Source organism: Agelaius tricolor, unplaced genomic scaffold (genome assembly GCF_023055355.1).
Source record: "Agelaius tricolor isolate 1412-34295 unplaced genomic scaffold, bAgeTri1.0.p SCAF_10, whole genome shotgun sequence".
NCBI classification, from domain to species: domain Eukaryota; kingdom Metazoa; phylum Chordata; class Aves; order Passeriformes; family Icteridae; genus Agelaius; species Agelaius tricolor.
This window is the reverse complement of record NW_027269270.1, coordinates 29,455,714-29,474,554: the sequence shown is the minus strand read 5'-3', so window position 1 is coordinate 29,474,554 and position 18,841 is coordinate 29,455,714. Positions and strand designations below refer to the sequence as shown.

The following is an 18,841-nucleotide window of genomic DNA, read 5'->3' as shown; positions in this document are numbered from 1 at the left end:
AACATAATTAACATTAAAAACAGCAATTAAAAATGCAAGTATTTCACAGCCTTCTTTTTAAAGTTCTAGAACAGAAAGAAAGATGGTATAAGAAATAGTGTAATGACACTGAACTATGAGAATGATCTCCTTAAAGAGGTGTTGACTTTTCTGTTCTATTTACCAGCAGAAAAATAAATCCACTTAAAAACTGTAAGAAGGTAGATAGCAAATATTAAACTTTTGCCATAAGAAAGTACTAAAATTCAATGACAGATGGAAGAATGGCCCCCACTATTTCAACAAACAAACAGAAAACCCCAAACCCAAATATCACCAACAAGACTAATTTTTCCTGAAGCAATTTCAGTGGCCAGCAACCTGATGAGCTCCCAACAACCTGTACTTAACTAATTAACTTTACAGCCCTGCTGGTGGCCATGGAGGTTTATAAAGTGCACAGCAGAATCCCAGCACTCCCATGGGCAGCTGCACTGACTTTGGGATATATTTAATAAATATTTATATGACTTTGGTATATATTAATCCCAGATCTGACAGCTGTCAAGGACTGCAACACAACTATTCCCCAGTTAATGATTACCACATACCTATAATCAGTCATTATTTGGTACCTAAGTGGACAGTGGACAGAAGATATCAAGGGGTGATGTGGAATGCATGAAGACAGCAGCACAGAAATGTCTCCATGTATTTCTGTTTTGACAGGAAATTAATAACTGAACTGAGCAAGAGCTGAAGCAATAAACACACATTTGTCTACCACAATCACTGATGGATTTTGACTGACAAGTTATCTCTCTGCCCATACCAAGTAAGACATCCCAAAACTTCAGGTGGTAAGTGTATTTCCCTTATTCTCCTGCACATCTTATAAATGTTCCAAAGGAGGTAATCCTGTTAATTACTAAGGCTTTTTCCTAGTCTAGTCTCCAAATGCACATACCTAACAAGGATATGGACACCCACATTTATTTGTGCTTCTAAAGAATGACAGGTGCTTTTTTTTTACCCACTTCCCACCCCTTTTTTAAGCTTTGGAAAAATGTGGTCCCACTCTAAGATGTCTCTTGAAATAATTCCAGCATCCTCTGGAAACTGGATGCTTTAGTCATGAGTTTGTTTGTGAAACTGTCAGGAAGATAATTCCTCCTGACTTAGTCAGAGCAGTTAATGTACAAAAACTAACACTAAGTGTGAAAAACAGGATGAAAGTGAAAGGATACACGAGGCAAGAACACTTCTAATAAACAGAATCTTTGTTAAGTTCTTTCTCAAATTCAACTCTAAACAGCCAAAATCCCACCACAACTGAAACAACATTCTGTGGGGTGGCAGGCAGGTGTTTGGGACTGTTTTTAAACAGACTAGTTACAGCTCAACTCAATTTGAACACTACACTACCCTGAAAAAAATTATTCACATATTTCATTGAAAAAGGGCTAACCTTACACCCATTTAAACAGGCATAAGAATTTCAAAATACTAAAAGTACTGTTATATAGCTTCATCAGAAACACATTTTTTCTATTCTGTATTTAATAAATCCTGTCCAACAGCTGGTGAATTCATGAGTTAGAGAGGATAACATTACCATGCTGATGTCATTGCTACAAAAGAACCTCACACTATTAAGAAACATCTCAGACAAGTACCCTAATTAAAGTGAACTGTATGTCAGGGGTGCAAGCCACAAATTTCTCAGCATTTTAAGACTTTACCTTTTTTTTTTTTTTAATGCTTAAAATAGAGTACAAATAGTTCATCTTCATGTAAACAGATTTTGGTGACACATCTCCACATAGTCCTCTTCATTTTTTAAGGAGGAGAATTAATCATCTACAAGAGATTAAGCTAAGTCTCTTTTTAAGTATGTACATATACACAGCTTGATATTCCCTGTCCAATCTGTACCTATATTAGAAATGGTACTTAGGGTAAGCTTGGAACACCACTATCCTCAGGATACTCAGAATTAAATCAGGATACTCAGGATTAAACCCTTCATCATCTGAATGCACCATTCATCAGTAGCTAGGCAGTTCTAAAACCTTAATTGTCTGTAACCAAAACAGAAGCTCTTGTACCCATAAAAACAGCAGCTTGAGTGGTATTTAATTATTAGTTTGTTATAAACTCAAACCCAAGCAACCTTACACATCATGGCAAGTAAACAGTATATATGTATTTTTGTACCATGTGGCTCAGTAAAAATAGTATTGCCACTGCTAGGAAAAGGCCTGTGCTCCAATGCCAAACATGCAAGTCCCAAATTCTGGCCTCTTGTGCTTAAGAAATTATTCTAGGAATAACTGTATGAGCTAGAGCTGGGTACCAGGTGCCTCATGTTACAGCAAACAGCTTAGATATGAGATAAGAACCATGGGCTGGGAAATACAGGCACAGGTTGAAAGGAGAGGCCCCAAAATTGTGAGTTATTCAGTAATGGTCAAATATGATAGACACGTGTCAAGGATGTGTCATCCAAAAGACACAACCTTGACTTTTGGGAAAAACCCTGCTTTTCTTTTAACAGCAACAAAAGCTGGAAAGGATAGTACTGCTTAGTATAAGAGATGGCACCTGCGACAGGCCCATCAGTGCTAAATGCATGGCACCAGCTCTGTGGTACCCTCTGCTCACAATTTATAATGAAACTTTTACACACTAATTGCTTTGACTATGCAGTAGTAATGACCAGGGATGAGTAATACCCAGCCTTTAGTAACAGGTATTGTCAATGAATGTCTATCTACCAAAGTTCTGTGATAAAGTTTAAAGCTGGTTTTAAACTGCTTTGTTCCATCAGCCTCCTAAACCTTCAGTCACAGCAATCTCCCATTCTCCTCTTACATACAACCATGCAGACACTCACAATGTGTATTCAGGTGCACTCATGCCACCCTGCCTGACCTATTTTCCAGATTGTTTCCTGAAGAGGGCAAGCTGCCCTCCTGTTTGCAGCTGTTTGATTCTGCAGAACAAGCTGTTGCAGAGCAGCCAAGGACAAACACCAAGACATGAACCGCCTCTGTTCTTACCAAGGGCGTGCTAACCTAAAAGCTGATGACAATTCAAGTGTGAAGCCAGTGGGCTGCCAGAACACCACAGCTACAGCCAGCAAACACAGGGTGAGTGAAAACACCTGCCCCATCCCAGACCTCCTCTGCTAAGGGGTGCCAGGAGTCAGGCTTCAAGCAGAAACTGATGCAATATGTCCTAAAATCCTCTAAAACCTCTCTTCTAGGAGTAATGAGTCCAAACTGGGAGTGCTACGTTTTAAGAGTTTAAGCCAGCCACACTTCCAGTATACATAAACTGGAATTCCAGGCTGATGTTAACCACAGTTCTCCTACTGCAGCTGTATTGTCTAAACAGATGTGCACTATACCCCAACTGAATGCAAATTCCTGGATTTCCTGGTATTGCAGTTGTTTATTCCTGGGGGAATATCCCAGCAGCTGTCCCACCCCAGTTGGCCAGTCTGTGCTCTGAAACAGTGCAATCTGTGCTGTAATTGTGAGATGCTGGTTCCCTCAGTCCTTTTGGAGGCTCAAGCTACCTTTCCTTCTTTCAGACCACAGCATTAACAACGATAACTTATGGCCTCCTACTTAATGCAGGCAAGTGAAATCAAAGAACAGTCACATGCTCTGTTGGTAGAAGATAAGAAAGGATCAGAGAAGAGAAAAAGAAGCCTGATTCCTGATAAGATTACTTGCATTTAGACACGGTGTCTGCTCGTACCATTGTCAAGTGTCTTTCTACCACACACATCTTGACTCCAGTACTGACACTGCAATTAATTAACTGATCCACTTAGGAAATGTACTCCATTAACATTAAACCATCCACACATCTAAACAGAACTTAGGGGCCTCAGTTACACTGAGTGTTCAGAAGCAGTTTAGCTGCTTTCAGCCACTGCCCATGTCAAATGCATAAAGCAGAGGTCAGACAGCAGGACAAGCAAAGGCTGAATCCACACCTGCTTAGGGTGCCAAGGGCTGTATCCTGCCTGAGTGGGTCACAGAAACAAAAGAACATTCATTTCAATAGGTCAAGTCATAAATTTGAAGCCACTTCAAAACACTTGTTAATATTAAAGCAAACTTTCATTCAGTCCAATAAAAGCAGAAGTCTGATAAAAAAGCTGATAGAACATCCTGGAAGGAGCAGAAGCATGTGAGCAAAGCTGACAATACTAACTCAGATCTGCAAGTCCTAGGTCTAGGTGAGGGCTTCCAACTGGTTGAAGCTGTACATATTTCCTACACACCTCGCAGGCTCCTCAGGAAGAAGAGGTAGCTGAAAAAAACCATGCAACTATCCCAGATTTACGCCTACTTTTGCTAGCTGCACATTTTATAATTTAAATTCCTTAATATGGAAAATAAATGCATGAAACAATTTCCCTTAACTGTATGATGGAGTCTTAGTTTTGCTGTTCCTACTGCTGCTCAATTTTATTTTCAGCAATGTTTCTGCCAACCCATTCTCTTCTTGTAGCTGACAGATGTCACTGTGTCTTCTCGCTCACCACCCCTCTACAGCTGATGTGGCACCATGTCCTGTGCCTGAAGTGGCAATTTGGGATGCAATCCCATGGAGTGAGAAAAGCAAAACAACACTTGGTCACAACAGAAGCAGCAGGACAGATGGACTGAGGGAGACTAAGAGTATAAATACTCCAGGTTTGGGGTTTTTTTAGGTTGGGGAGGCATGTTTGCTTTTGTGCATGTGCATGTAGTACAAATTGGCAGGAGGTGGTGGGATGAGTTGAAGGAAGGGAAAACAGTCTCTGATAAGGTGCCATAAAAACAAGTAAATTTTCATCTTGAGCAAGCAGCTTGCCTTCACTTTCAAAAATAAATTCCCCCACTTAGAAACAATTTGGGTGGCATCCCACCTTAATTCCCCCATGTGGGTCTGTGCTTTCACAGAGCACTCTGAAGCGTTCCAAATTTTCTACCTAGCACATCACTTGCTGTAGTTCAGTCCTACAAAAACTAAACCATCTGATGTTCTTCCTTTCATGCTGTTTGCTTACTGTGATATTTCAGGGAGGAAAGAGTAGAAAAGGAAAGAACACAACAGATAAGGGGAAAAAGGAACAGAAGAAAATCCATAAGGAAAAATCCTTATGAGTTGAAATCCTTATGGTACATACACTGTTTACTGATTAGAAACACTCCAGGCAATGCATTTAAGAACATAATCACAACAGCAATCTGATCTTCCAATAAACTGAATGAATGTTAGAACTAGGAACAGGACTTCAATGAACTTCATAAAATCAGAAATGTTCCTGACCTTGAACATTTTTACAGCCATTTACAGTCAAAGGATGGGGAATATTAATAACCTTCGTCTTGCTGCTGCATTAAAACCATATGCCCAAAATAGCATTTTCTCACTGAAAAGAGCATTTTGGAATGTCAGCATGCTGACCAAGAGATTAAGAAGATTAAGAAACAGTTTTGGGTTTTGGTTGTTGTTTATTTTTGCAAGAAAGTAACTTACAGAACCTGAGAGCCCCAGCCATCATCTACAAAATCACTAAAACCAGTGAAAAAAGTACCCATGAGCATGCTTTCATGGCTTCAAGAGTCCCTGAAGCCCACTGCACAAACAAACCTTTACGTTAGTTCATTAATTTTAATGAATTTTAAAAATAGGACTCATGCCCAATAAGTTTTATCCTATTTCTAGTGTGGATAAAGTACATCTATTTTTCTCTTCCCCTCTTTGCAACTCCCCCCAGTGAAAAGCTAATATATGACATCCTCTTCTGTCATTCTCAATTTTACATTTGACACTTGTCCTCTGAAGGGTGAAATCATGGCACCTGCAGAGAAGCAGGGCCTTGCCCTTTTCAGATCACCTGGATGATCTCCACAGTCATGAGCAAAACCTCCTTGGTCCCTACACAACAATCCCATGTTCTGGTAATGCTTTCCCATTTCTTTAGTGCACAGAGTATCTATGGCAGCAAGAGCTGCAAGCATTGCTATGAGCTTATGCAGAAAGCTTTATTTATTTTTAATGAATAATAAAATTAACCTTAGCCTATAATCAAAGCAACCAAATTATGAGGCACTCCAAGAATGACTAAGTTTATTACATAGAAATTGGATCCATTAGCTCATTTCTTGCATCAAGCTGATACTCCAGGCTCCAATCTCACCCACTGCTATTAACCACAAATCAGCCTGTTACATCACATCTTGTGGTCTGTCCAAGAGGAAAAACAAGCAGCTCTCAACAGGAGCTCTGTCCAACTCTCAGACGAAAGTCAAAACCTTCTTTGTAGTCAGCAAGCAAGCTCTCATGACTGTGGATGCCCAGCTATCATCCCCTCCCAAACCCATGGTCAACACACTAAATGTGGTCTTCAGCAATTGTGCTGGACCCCAGACAGAGAGACAGACAAAAATAAACACAAGTTTTAAGGAAAGATCCAAAACATGTTCATGCTCAAAGTACTCACTACACCTTAAGGGAAAAGTTTTTCAAAAATAGAAAACAAAGAATATAAGTACATCTGTATCAAACAGTTAATTATATTGAATTTTCCACCATTTGCTGGGAATTGTAGATAATCAAAACAAATATAAATTCTCATTAAATTTGGTTTAAATTAATTGTTGCTACAGCATTCTATACACAAACTTTTTGCAAAGGACAAATACCAAAGGAAAAGACAGCAGAGTCATATTAAAATAGAGGAAAGCAGAAATAAATATATAGAAAATGTTTATGTGCATGCTATTAAGCAAGTGCATATCAGATCACAGGGAAGACAAAAAAGTAAACAGCAAAGCTGAACATTAAATGAGTCTTCAGAAATATTTATCTTTTGTTGCTTTAGAATTTCTTGAACTTGGGTCAAAGTATAACATTTCTTCCAATGGATTTGTTCTTGGCAAGCATGTTGAACACATTCCAGCTTATGTGGCTAGACAAATGGCTGAAAGCACAAGCTGCATCTCCAGAGAATAAAATCTAATGGAATTAAAATTTCACTACTGTCACCTGTTTGGAAGCAACAGTGCTGCTGATTATTCAATCACTCTGCATTTAAGACCTTTATTATTGAAAGGATGAAATTTTATTTTGTAATCTAATTCAAAAGTTAGTAGGGCAGCTAAATATTTTAACTTCTTTCCTGCATATATCCTGTTGCTTAACACTGGTATTTTTCAACAGCTGATAGCACCAAAGATTAGAGAAGCATTTTTAATTGAAATAAAAGAATGAAAACTGACAATGTTTCTTATTTCTCTTTATAAGGAGCAACAATTTGTCACACAGAGGTGTCAAAATATTTAAAGGGACATACATGAAGTTCTGTACATGTGCAATGAAGCCCCATTAGAAACCTACAGTTACAGAAGACAGAACCTTATAGCATAGGGCTTGAAAGTAGTGTTAAGAGGAAACATTTTTAGACAAAAGTTTCACTGTCTACACAGTTCTGATCCATTCAGCCATAAAGTAGTAATAACATGAGCCTTCACACAAAACCTCTGCACATGATTCTCACAATGCTGTTAAGAATTTTAAAGCTTTGTGAGAAAATATGACAAATACTGAACAACGTGGCCCTGACCCCAACAGTATTTTCAAAGGAGAGCCAGGTGAGGGCAAGCATAACCACATTCTATCCTGTCACTGACTGTAATCACTGCACTGCTGGGAGTGCATCAGCTTTCCAATCATCTGCAGGATCAATAAACTACACAAATTTCCTCTGCAAATGTATGAGCTGTACTTAGTTTATCACGGGGCACAACTTCTGAACTATTTTGAGTAGGTGGAAAACAGCCTCCCCTCTTTCAGCATCCCTAGACAGCTGTAGAACAACTTGTACTGGCAAACTCTGAGGAATAGCTCTGTTTCAGCTGTAGCCCTTACAAAGCTAAATGGGGAAAAAAAAGAAAGAAGTGACGTGTAGAAAACAGCCGGCACAGGCAGCATAAGGAAAATGAATTAGTAATAGGATTTTGTTGTTTCTCCCCAGACTACTGCTAGGCAGGGAGAGGCAGGACAACATATAACCCCACCACCACGATAAAAAATAATGTGAAAATGTCCTAGCAAGCAGCCCAGGTTTCTCATCTGATGTTTTGCACAACACAGTACTAAAGGAACAACGCAGAACTCCCTAAGCTCTCCTCATCGCTTATACACCGTCATTAACAGCAACATTCCTCTTTTTAGCCTCTCTCACTCCCAGGTTTTCAGGTTCTCTAGATAGTGATAAGCTACTACTCAAAAAAGCTATTTCATCTGCTGGTTCTGGTCCACACTGCAGTAATGGTCTGGGTAATGAACTTTCTTTAATGCCTCAGTGCTTTTAATAAATAATCCTAATTACAAGGCCTTCTTTCCAAAGCATGCTTTGTTGAAGCTATTATCAATACTCTCATTCCAGGTTTGGTAGCAAAAGTAGCTTCATTTTCAGTGCTGAAAGCAAACCTTTATTCCCCCTGCAATGCAGTTTCAAAGTAAATGTACATTCACATCTCGGAAAATTTAATTATTTACAATATTGAATGCTTGAGTAGCCATGAGCTTCCCCTTCCTTCTCCAAAGTTTTAGATAAACTCAAATAAGAAAGTGGTCCTTAAGTAAATCAGAAAATAAAGCCTGAGGTCTGTCTTTAATAGACATAGAATCACAACTTAAGTCTTGAAATCTCTCTTTATGTGAGCAAATACCACAGCAGAACAGGAGCACATCTGTAAAAGAACCCAACAGATTTTGAGGACGTGACATTCACACCAAAAGCATTTCAGCTCAGAGGTGTGGGTGTCTGTCAGCACTGGTGCTGTGGATTCTATCTAATCTGGCTTTAGAGAATAAATACCAATAGTTCGAGGACATCACTTGTATTCCTGGAATATTTTCATTACAGAGCAACTCAGTTTGTGGTCTCCTAGAGTGGTCTCCATTATGTGTGTGTACATATACATAAAAAAATGAAAGTGTTATTAGTGGGTTATCAGTTCCAAAAGCATGTCTCATGCAAACCCATGTTTGAGCACATTAAACTTCTCTGAGCTACCAAACACATTCATGTCATAGATACAATCAAGAAAATTGCCAAGTAAGTAAACTCATAAATCAATTGCCTGTAGTTATTCTCTCAAGTAACATAATGCAATTTGTAATGTTAATGGCCAAAAAGATATAAAAAACCCCTATCGCTTCCTTTACATGCATTTTGGTTATGGATCAGCACACAACTGCAGATTTACTAAGAATGCACTTGAAAACAGCTCAGCTCATGCATGAATGAGCTTTAACTTTATCCAAAAGGGTTTCTTGAGCTCTTGCAGCTCTGTAACATGCTACGGCTGCCCCAACAGGTACTCCCCTTTTACAGCCCCCTAACCATTGCAACAAAATGCAAATACTGCAAAGATGAATACCAATTCAATTTTCTGCATTTTTCTTTTTTCCACCTCTTTTACTTTTTTCTTGTTCCTTATCTTGTTCCCTATCTTAGTGTAGAAGCAGAAGCTTTCTCAGCCAGCTACTGATTCACAGAAAGCTTGTAGAAATTTCATCACCAATTTGACTGAAATTCCAACAGGAATTGGAAGTATGAAGGAAAAAACTGTATGACTGAAAGAGTCCTTTTTCATTGGGAAGTCACAATAGAATAAAATTAAAGAGGCAGAAATTTTGTGTTCCGCAATCTAGGTGCAACAGATTACAGATAAATAATATTACCAATAGGAAAGCAGAACTAAGCTCTTCCTTTTAATTATGAGCAAGAACTTGCAAATTTCATCAGCATTTCATGGATGCAGTAATAGATAAAATTTCAGAACAGCAGATAGGAGAAGAAAGTTGTAGAGAAAACAGTAGGTAAGCTTGAAAATCTGATGAGTGGGGAAATCACTGTAGGAAACACAAAGTATTAAGCTGGTAAAGAAATTGAAAGATGAGGAAAGGGAAAGGAAAAAAAGAATGCCCTGAGTGAGATGAGGTAAGCAAACATCTAAATGCAGGTCTAAGAGGGTAAAGGACATGAATGTTAAGGAGATGTAAAGGTACTAACAGGGAACAGCCTGACAGACAAGGGCCACACAAACTGAATGGCTGAATACACCAGGTCAGGCAAGAACAAGAAAACACAGAACCTGAAATAATCCTAAATCAATACTGTGAGCGATTTGCCAACAAACACAGACTACAAGTGCAAGTGGCAAGGCAGAACAAATGCATTCCCATAAACAAATAGGACTTTAACCACTGATAGAGGAAATAGTTTGCTTGTCAAAAGTTATCGCTGTTTCCTGATACACTTCAGCTGCTACAACTTTCATCTTGAGTGGGAAACAGGTGGAGCTTTTAGTTTATGAGAAAGTCACAAACAGTGAATAGAATTTCCTATATCAACACCTCCCTTAAATATAAAATATTTAAGATAATGGGGAAGGTTATCAGAATGACTATTCCTCAATATTACCATTAGTCTTATCAATATATCAGCTTCACCAAAAAAATAACTTCTTATAGGGTCAGCTCTCTCTGTAATTTATATTCCAAACACTTGCATCGATTCAAACCACAAGGACCCAGTCCTTAGGAAATAGGGTTTGTTCCACTACATATATATACATTCACCAGTATAATAATTTCTACAGCTTTCAGCAGTCCTCAGGGCCAAAATGCAACATTACTTTTGCATAAGAGTTTATGGGTCTATGTAGATGTTGCTTCATAGGCAGTAAGAGGATTCTGGAGCAGATGGTAACAGGAAACAAAACCACAAGACATTGCAAGAACATATTCAAGATCTACATGGAAGATGATGAAAGTATTTGGTATAAATTACATATTAAGCATTTATGGCTCAAGAAGTCCAAGGTCTAGGGTCCCATTTCACAGAATTTGGCTCAAGAAGTCCAAGGTCTAGGGTCTCATTTCACTGAAATTGGTGAAAATCATCCCATGTGGTCAGTGACAATTCTCAGTAATACTTTGAAAGGTCCCAAAACCATCCACCCTCTTTCACATATTTGACACACAGAGCCACATCGGAGAGACACTCAGAAACCCCACACACCCACACAGCTAACCACAGGTGACAGAAGAGAGATGACTAAACATCCCTTATAGACTTTGGTGATTTCCATTAGTTCCTCCACTCCTATTTTGAGAATAAATTCCCCTCAATGCTCTGACAATACGTAATTAATTACATTTATTGACACTGAGGTTAGAACATGAGTCAAGTGTTGTCACATTAAATATTGCACAAGAGTGCCATGAGGCTTTTTTTGATACTATGAAATCTGAAGGTGTCCAAAAAGATGTTTGTAAACCCACCCTTGTGCAGAGTCATGTTTAAGTGGTTTTTCACAGGAATCAGCTGGCAGCTCAGTGCCTGTTACTAGCACAACACCACCTCCCAGCCCATGCACTCCCCCCAAAATTTGTATGCATTCACTTGATCAGGCCTTCAAATTGCACTTTTCTAACAACAGAATATGCTTCCTGAAGGTTGGTAAACATGCTTGATCACCAGCAGCCACACTCTAGAGCTTGCACTGGGAATCTTTCATGTTTCAACAGCTGGCTGTGTAGTGAGTGTCAAGCAAAGAAACACTCCCCTGCATAACACTCTTTTTGCATTTTTATATAAGCACTAACCAAGAAGCACATACTGCTAGAGAACAAAATTATTTTGCTGCATATCAGATTTTTCAAATCTGATAAAATTTACTTAAGTATAATTTAAATAACTCATCTTGCTCTTCTCCCCCTTTGCTTATATGCCATCTAAACCTCAAATGCAACAAAAGAATAACCCACCAAATACTTGGTACTTTGCAGAGCTTTGTAGAAGCAGCAGCTCTCATTATTTAGTTTTTAAGTATTATAATGCAAGAAACTTTATTAGATAAAATATCTCATTATTCCCTGAAGGTCAGCCATTTCTGAGGCAACTCTCAACAGTCAAATAACACTTTCATCACTTTAAAATAATAAATTTAGTGGGGCAAAAAAAAAAAATACACAACATATTGGGCATTTGTATATAATGATTAAAGAAAAAAACACCATACAGGACTTGTTGCAAGATCTGCTTTACAAAATACAGAAGGAAACTATCTTTCAGACTGCATGATAATGAAAAATAAAATAAGGTGGATTGGCATTTTCCCCCACTTAAGTCAACATTTCTGTTTTTCTGGACAATAGGGAGAAGGAAGGAGTTTGAAGGACAAAGTAGGAACCACAAATAACTCAGATCTAACATTAGCAGTGGGTGAAAGATAAATGCTTAACAAGTTTTACGTGCAAAACTGAAGTGACATTGCGAACACTGCAAGGAAATAAACATCAGGAAGATTAAAAATGCAAGCAAGCAAGACTTAGAGAAATGTCAGCAAAACCACTTGCAAAAAACTTCCCCACACTACAGCTAATTCCAAGGAAGTAGTTTTTAAAGTACAAGAGCAGAGAATTTTTCCCTTTCAAAAAGATAAAGGCGCCAAGACATCCCACAATTTTTATTCAAGAACCTTGACAAGAATTCATTTTTAAATTTAGTGTTGCATAACTCCAAAAAAATAGTCATCCACTGAATTAAATTTGCTTTAAATATATTCACTAACATTTTCTATTTTTCATCCTTTGCTGAAGTTGTTTTTTTATTGCAATATGGCAAGAAAGTTTTGGAAGCTCAAATCTGGAAAGAATATTAAATTAAATACCCCTTGTGCAATTTTTCAAGAAAAGCAAACAAATGGGACCAGCTAAAACAGAGTAAAACAAAACCCAAGCAAAAAAAGGATGAATTGAGGCGAAGAAGAAAAGTAGTAACCCCTAGATTTCAACAAAACACATTGCCTCATGTACCATTTACAACATAATCAGAATTCAAAGGAAATAAAATGTATAGAATTTGTAAGAAGGTAAGGCTGGTTACAAATTCCAGTGACACAGACAATGCATTGATCTCCATTTGACCTAAGCTTTCAATTAAAGCAGGAGGGAAAAACTAGATTGTCCAGCAGTATTGTTAAGGGTTAAATTGTCACGAGGTTTTAAGTCAATAAATAAAATGAAATTACAAGGACACACCACAGCTCAAGTAATAAATATGTGTGAAATAATATAGACATATAAACGCAATTCCTGTGAATCACAAAAGCCCCACAATCCTGACCATATTTTTCACAAGTCAAATTGCAACCCTTTTGTGTATTTTTCTGCTTGGAAAGTCAGATTCCAGTCAGCGAGATGCATCAAACTGGACAATACAGTATAGGCCACAGAACAACAAAAGAAATTTTTAAAAAAGAGGAAAATTACCACAGCTCCCTCCTTGCCAACCCTGGTTTTCACTGAGGTACACATTGGACACCTCCTGTCATACAGAAAGGTTTTTAAAGCCACACCTACCTCTCCAGACTGGTATTGGCACCGCAGCAAATCCTGCTCAAGGATTAGGAGACTTGGCTCTCTCTGATACCAAGGACAAAGCTCTGTCTTGTGCCCAGCAACCGAGCCATGCAACCAGAGATAAGAAGGTGGGGATGGACTGGACCACAAAGAAACGAACCTCAGAAAGCATTGCTAACAAGAGTGAGAGTCTCAGCTCCTTCTGGTCCTGTAGGCATCACAGCAGAGCAGAGTTCTCAGAAGAGATCTGAGAATGGTCAGGCTTTGCAGAGATTAAAGGGAGATTTCTCATCTGTGGCTGGGAGGAAGAAGGCAGAAAGCAAAAAGATGCTTTTCACAGAATGGATCTACAGGCAAAGCCACCGTGGGCAGCACGAGGCCTGGGGGAGGTAGGAAACCTCCCAAAGCCTGCTGGGGAGGAGGATGGGGACAGGAATGTGAAGACAAAATGATGATGTGTCAGAGGGGGAACAGGAGGGGAGCAAAGGATGGGAAAGGGAACATGGTCAGACCAGTGTGTACAGGAAAACACAGGGAGCTGTCAGCACAGCAAAGCCAGAGAAAATCCTTTTGCACTAAATTGAGACTAGAAAGGGGGGAGGTGTGTTTGCCTGTTAAAACATTTATGGTACATGACAGGCTATACCTCACATAAAGTGTGTCAAAACTCTGCAAGACTCACGCTTGGGGGCTTTCTGCCTTTTTATTCTTATTTTTAATATTCTCACATTCAGAATTTGGAAAGAGAGGCTGCTACTGTGGCTAGGAAAGAGTGGGAATGGAGATGAAAACAAGTTCAAGAATATGAAGTTTGATTTATTAGCCTAGTGGAGGCTTACTGTGCAATATAAGATTTACATGCAAGAGTGTGTCACTGCAAAATTAATACTAATTTACAGGGTTTTTTTCTTCAATCAAAAGCTCTATTACTATCTACATTTAATCACTATAACTATCAAGGAGTGAGAAAAAAATCTGAATCTTTGCCAATACCAACATCTTCCTTTACTACACAAGTGTGCCTTAAATGGAAGCAGAACAAAGAAAAATAAGGGGGTTTTTGTCAGTCATGCCAGATGACTGTCAATAAAAAATGCCTAGAATTTCTTAACTGTTTCTAAAATATTTTTCCTTCTAAATTTCAAAGAATTGATGTCTCAGAGGTGCATCTACAGAAGTGTTGTTTTTATTTTAAAAAGGCTGCTTTTTGCATTTATCATTAACACTTCTAAAGCACAAAAGGTCCTTTCCCTGAATTTTAATGTATCCAACAGGTTAAAGAATCCTAGAGAGATCCTTCATGTTATGCAAAGTACTGTCCTTGAAAGTTTTTGTTGTTTCTACTTTTGAGCCTACAACATTAGGATTTCTTTTAATTAACTGAGAACTATAAGACAAGCTGGGAGGGGGGAAAAAAAAGTCACTTTAATTATGGCAACTGTCAACAGCACAGCAAGAATTTTAAAGAAATCTCAATAAATATGCAAAGAGACGTCTAAGAGATTTATGAACACGCTCAAATACCCAAGTAACTCCCACAGCATTTAATGAGACACTCCTGGGTAGTCCTGTAGGTGTCTGAACACCTTCTACAAAGCAGACTCGGGGAATGGCTGAGCATAATTCACACCTGTAGTCCCCATCAACGTCAGTGTGGTGTGGTGGGCTTTTGGCACCTCCAGAAAAGCCCACACATTTAAGTCACTTCTGATTATCTCCATCTGTGCACATTTATTCCTGTACAAAATTATCTCATCTCTGTTTATAGCTTAAACTTCAAGCTTAGACCTTGGGCTCACACATGGAGACAGGAATACTAACAGCAATTTATAAAAGAGTAGGAGTGAGGCTGGAATTTTTCAGCACCAGCTAATTTCTTCTTTTTCCCTCCCCACATCCTTCTTAATGTGTTAAAGAGGGAGCGAAATAGAAAAAATTTCTTCAGGATTTGGAATATTATACTTGCTACATGGAAATATAAATCATAGCTGTAACAAGAATTTATGAGAATAAAAAAAGTTTGAGATTTAAATACTGGTACTGAAAGTTATATTTTCAGCTACTCTTCGTGATTTGCTTAAACATGGAAAAACATTAAGAGACCTACATTTTAAGCTTTAAGTATTCTCCATTTTCCTCATAACAAGAAATTAAAGTTTACAGCTCTGCCTTTTTACATTGTATCAGTTAAGCATCTGAATTTAAGATATTTTTTTAGTAGTGCGTTTTAGATGTTATTAATATAAATACCTTCATAATTGATACCATATATTAATAAAATACTATTATAAAATATTATAAATATTATATAGAAAGACTAACATAATGAATGAAGAAGAATCTGAAGTATATATATACATAAATATATACATATACATACACATATATATATTTTTATATATATACATATATATTTATATCTATATATACACATATACATTTATATATATATACACATATATATTTATATATATACACACACATATATATATATACATACATATATATATATGTATGTCAAGTCATTTTCCAGCACTTGACTTTTGAGAGGGTGGTCAAAATCTCTTTAATTGTGGTATTCAGAAAAGAACGTGATAACTTCAAGGACTATCTATTCCCATAAAAAGTGTGTGTATATTTAGTAAAATCTTTCTTGGCATCATTTTCAGAACATTCATCTTAACAGATGGAATAAAAATGTGGCTCACAGGCAGGACAGACTGACCTTCCAGGACAGGACTCATTTAACCCACAGGCAGATAGGACAGCAGAGTTTAGGAACACTGCACATTTCTGTCTTCAGTTGGTTCAGAAAAAGTTTTACTGGGTCAGTCACTCAAATCTGAAGACCTAATAGTATTACAACTTCCTCAGGTCCTGCAGAATCATAATAAATGCAATAAATACAGATATCACAGCCAGGACTTGTGCACCAAAACGCTGTGCCCCCTGCAAGGGGATTTATTGCTGTTCCAGGAGTTCACTTTGCTAAGAAATGTGGTCTTCATGAACACAGGACAAGCCTGACAAGGACCCTGCAGAGGCTGCAGCAGGCAGGGACTGCTGCTGTGCTCCCTCAGAACTCCCCAGCACTGCACAGCTGATGGCACAGTGACAGCCCACAGGGACCCAGCCCAGGCTGCAGTCAAGGTAAGGAGACAGAGATCAGCAGACAAACCTTGGAAAGCCTTTTATCCTGTGCAAAATGAAGTAGATTTAGTTAACAGTAGAAGCAGGTGAATGGGTGATCACTGACAGGGTTGTCAAGCACTGGCACAGGCTGCCCTGGGAAGTGGGGGAGCCACTGTTCCTCAGGGATGGAAATGTCACATGGATATAGCTCTTAGGGACATGGTTTAGAGGTGAACTTGTCAGCTACAAAAAAAATAAATCATCATGGCTTGCAGCACTTTAAGAGGGCATAATTTCCATCAATCAGAAATCCATCTAAATGATGTTACTCAAACTGAAAGTGCATTCAGTTACAGTACAGAGAAAAAGAAAACTACTACAAAATCACTTACACTCATGCATTTTTCCTTTTTTTTTTTCATTCTTAAGTAGTGAAAGTAGCAGATAGTTCATTTAGGAAAATAAAACATAATACACTGGGGGTTAACCCCCCCACTGAATGCACTTAGGTCTCTTTTTATAAAAGAGCTTTAACAATGTACTCCTTGAAGAAGTAAAAGTTTGACCCCAAATCAGCATTTCTCTCTTTACATTTCTGTTTTCAGCATTGTGCCTGATGTCTCCATCATCCTTAACCCCTACTGCAGTGCCTGGCAATGACCCATTGTTACAGCCTTGCAAAGTGACAGAGTATCTCTTGCAATTTCTGGTTTGAAAAAAAAAAAAGAAAGGTTGGGAAAAAAACCCTCAAAAACTCACTTTCAACTTGTTAAAAAACCATTCATTTGGCTGAACATGAACATGGTGTCTCTCAATACAAAAAGTGTCCTTGTTTTCCAACACCTGTTAAGTGGTAGCTTGCATAAAAGCAAGACTTTTTTTGACAGTGTAGGATTTCATATCCAGCTTTTAAAATGGCAGTTGACCTCCCCTTGCCCTTCCTAAGTATTTAATTGCCTTAGTCTACTGACACACTGGGCCACCATCACATAAATCTCACCCAGCACACAGTCAATACTTCTACTTTAAAATTTGCTATTATAATATAAGAAAGCCTTTTTTCTGTGTTCTGTTTTTAGATTTAGATCACGTTTTTCTCCATTGATGTAAACTTTTTATTTGGCTTTGTGAGGGATTAATTAAGTTCATCACACAATTCAAGTAATTCAAACAAATACTACAAGGTTTGTGATAGTACTCACTGACATAGATGTGTATGTCGAATATACAAGAAACACATAGAGCAAATTTATCCTTAAGTATTATCTTAAAGCAGCTCAATCAGGAGGAGTCTGTCCCTGTTTTCTCTACACCTCCCCAATTTGACATTCATAAAAATGAATAAGACTCCCCCGCAAAGTTTCTCTTCTCTAGGTTGGACAATCCCAGCTCTCTCAGCCTCTCATCCCATACCAGATGCTATAATCCCTTGCAGGTATAACTTCTCCAGTCAAAAGTTAAGTAGGTAAGGCAACTCATTTTGACAGAGTGGAAAACCACTCAAACCTGAACACTTCAAACCAGACATAGCACTCAAAGTGGTGCACATTAACATGGGAATTCTAGAAGTATCCATAAATGTTGTGGCAGCAAATCAGTTACTATTCCTGTTAGCATGGCATCATCTGTGAAAAACCAAATACTATTCCCCACATAGATATGGTACTTCTAATACAGAATAACACAATAAGCATAAAATGGCTCAGAGGTTATGCACAATTTACAGCTTCAACTGTGTTGTTAACTCTGAAAGTGTTTAAAAAAAAACAAGATATTTTGATGCTTCTCACACTTACTTGAACTATACTATTACTACCATAAGCCTTCATTTGCCCATCTTGATCTGCTGTAAGTGAAATATTTTCAACACAGTTGTAAATACCAAAGAACAGCATCAACATAAGTCTGTATGTAACCAAACTCAGAGTCAGCAACAACAGCAGCAGTAAAAGTCAACCAAATGAGAACACACACATTGGAGACACAGCCCAAGGTACCAAGCTGGTACACTGTATAGGCTTTTAAAGGCTTACTAAAACTTCAAAGACTAAATTAATAAGTTTCATGCTTCAGATATCTATTCCAAACATCTTACTTGATTTATGCACAGTTGGTTTTTACAAACAACCCACACAGATAAAGAATTTTGGACCTAATAGTACAAATCTTGCAACCATTTACTAGAAAAAGCCATTAACATCTTGCAAAACCTTTTTTTCCCTCCAAGCAATAAGCATTCCTTCATCAACACAATTTCTAACATGCAAGTGAATGTATTTTG

At 38.0% G+C, this 18,841-nt stretch overlaps 1 protein-coding gene across 4 annotated transcripts in view; it reads right to left on the bottom strand.

The window, feature by feature from the left end:
• The window catches only part of MGAT5 (alpha-1,6-mannosylglycoprotein 6-beta-N-acetylglucosaminyltransferase), a 112,244-nt gene that overhangs the window by 72,047 nt on the left and 21,356 nt on the right, over positions 1 to 18,841 (bottom strand). Inside the window, exon 1 of one of the 4 annotated variants that reach the window (XM_071435428.1) lies at positions 13,429 to 13,556. The exons of the other annotated variants lie outside the window; for them this stretch is intronic. The gene's annotated coding sequence lies outside the window, so the exon portion shown is untranslated. Of the gene's footprint in view, positions 1 to 13,428; positions 13,557 to 18,841 lie in introns of those variants that run through there. 4 annotated transcript variants of the gene reach the window in all.